The following is a 1,991-nucleotide window of genomic DNA, read 5'->3' as shown; positions in this document are numbered from 1 at the left end:
AGCTCCCCGCATTGGGGGCGGCTTCTGCGCATGCGCACCCCTGCGGCCGGCGCAGGTGCGCGTTCTTGCCGGTCTCGCAATGCAGCGTCCCTCCCCGACTCCAATTCCCCCCCCCTCCGCCCGGGGTCGGTTAGTGCCGTCGGTCAGGCGTGTGGAGAGCTTCTCTGCCCGGGAAGGGCTTGCTTTCCCGCCCGCCCCCCGGCCGTAAGCAGCTAAGGGCGGCTGAGGTGGGCGTGTAGAGGTAGCGGGGGGTCTGTGGGTGGCTGAGGTGGGGTGTAGAGACAGCGGCGGAAGGGGGAGGCGCTGAGGGTGCGTGTCGTTACGGACAGGAGGATTTCAAGGTCGCTGCCAAAGTTTTCTCTCTGGTCGTTTTTGCCTCTAGTCTAGTCTGCTTGTTAGGATATTGTGGATACCAGCATTGGTCAATTAGAATAATTATAACTTGAAATATTTTGTTCCAGTATTATTAATACTGTGCCTGGAATAACTTTAATAAAGTACTTGACAATGGATTATTTAATGTGTAGCATAAATGGTAGTCGTCTTACCTTTCAGCCTGTCTTTAGGGATGCTAGCATTTCCTGCTTCAGGTCAGTAAGACGGGGCGTGGGTGAAATAAAAGGGTTGGTTGCAGCAGTTTAGATTAAACTGTTACAATGTGAGAAGAGTCCCGCTTGCAATACAAGATGACCAGTTCTCTCAGAAGCTTTCTGGTAATTAACTTGCCGGTGGGGGAATGCTTCCAAATTGGTATTTTTAGTAGCCAAAAGTACAAAGACACTGCCAGTTATGTTGACAGTGCTTAACATCATTGAGTTGGCATACTGATTCCTGCAAGCTTTTCCACTTCCACTTTTTTAACCCAGTATTATGTCGGTGCCTGACTTTTTTAATCAGTAGAGTCAGTAAGAGCATCAGGGAAGACACAGACTTTTATACTGATGCTTTAGGCTGTTGGACAGAGTTTGTCTTCCAGATCTGTATGTGTTGATGAGAAAATGAAGAACCTCCTCCCAGCTGCTTGTTACCATCTTCCTTCCAAAGTCTGCTGCTGATTGAGATCCATCAGCTGATCTGGTTGGAGGCTATTTAAACTCCTAAAACTAATCCAGATTGCTGGGAATAATGCAAGTTAGGGAGTGGTCCTCTGAGCAGCTGAACTGGCAGATCTTTGAAGCTAGTAATACAGGGAAGAGTAGGGGGGTGGAAAACCACCGAGAACGGGCCAGTAGTTTTTAATAAAGTTTGGTATTGTTACATCTGTTCAGAGTCAGGAAAAAAACAGTGGAACTACTTCTCCTTAGTTTATGTTACTGTTGCTTCCTTTATACTGATACAAACATGCATCCAGTTGAGCAGAAACCCGATTTAGCCATCTGTCTTATCATTCACCCCAAGAATTAGCTTTCAGTCGGATCAGTTTTCTCATCAGTTTAGTGGCTTGCTGTGCCAATTCCAGAGCCGGATCTTGAGAAGAACAAGAAGGGGTGGATGGAATCAGTCCTGTTCAGCGGGAGCCCACACTGATGTCAGGCTAAAGTAACTGTGGAATTGCACTCTGGGTAATGGTTACTTTGGCTTTCTATGTGGAAAGAGATTTTACAGTACTGCCGTGGAGTTAAATTACAATGAAGGCATCCTCAGCAGATGTTTGGGATGGTGATCATAGGACTCTTACTGTATGGTTGTAATGAAAATGTTACAACTTGTGGCTTTTGGCAAGGTGTAAATGTTTGCAAAATATGGCCTTAGATTCTTAAAATAATGTATCCAGTAATTAAAAAAAAAAAAAAAAGAAAAGAAACGAACAAAATAAAGAAATGTCCATGTCATCTAGGAGCCTGTAATCTTAACTGTTATTTTTACAAAAGAAATTCACAGAAATGCAATATGATAACTAAAACTTCTCTGTACTTCTAAAAATTTTAGGCAATGGCCCCTGGAAGCAAATTTAAGAGTGCTGAATTGATATTACCATGTGAATGGAAAGA

Source organism: Fulmarus glacialis, unplaced genomic scaffold (assembly GCF_000690835.1).
Source record: "Fulmarus glacialis isolate BGI_N327 unplaced genomic scaffold, ASM69083v1 scaffold40463, whole genome shotgun sequence".
In the NCBI taxonomy this organism is placed as follows: domain Eukaryota; kingdom Metazoa; phylum Chordata; class Aves; order Procellariiformes; family Procellariidae; genus Fulmarus; species Fulmarus glacialis.
This window is presented reverse-complemented; position numbering follows the sequence as displayed.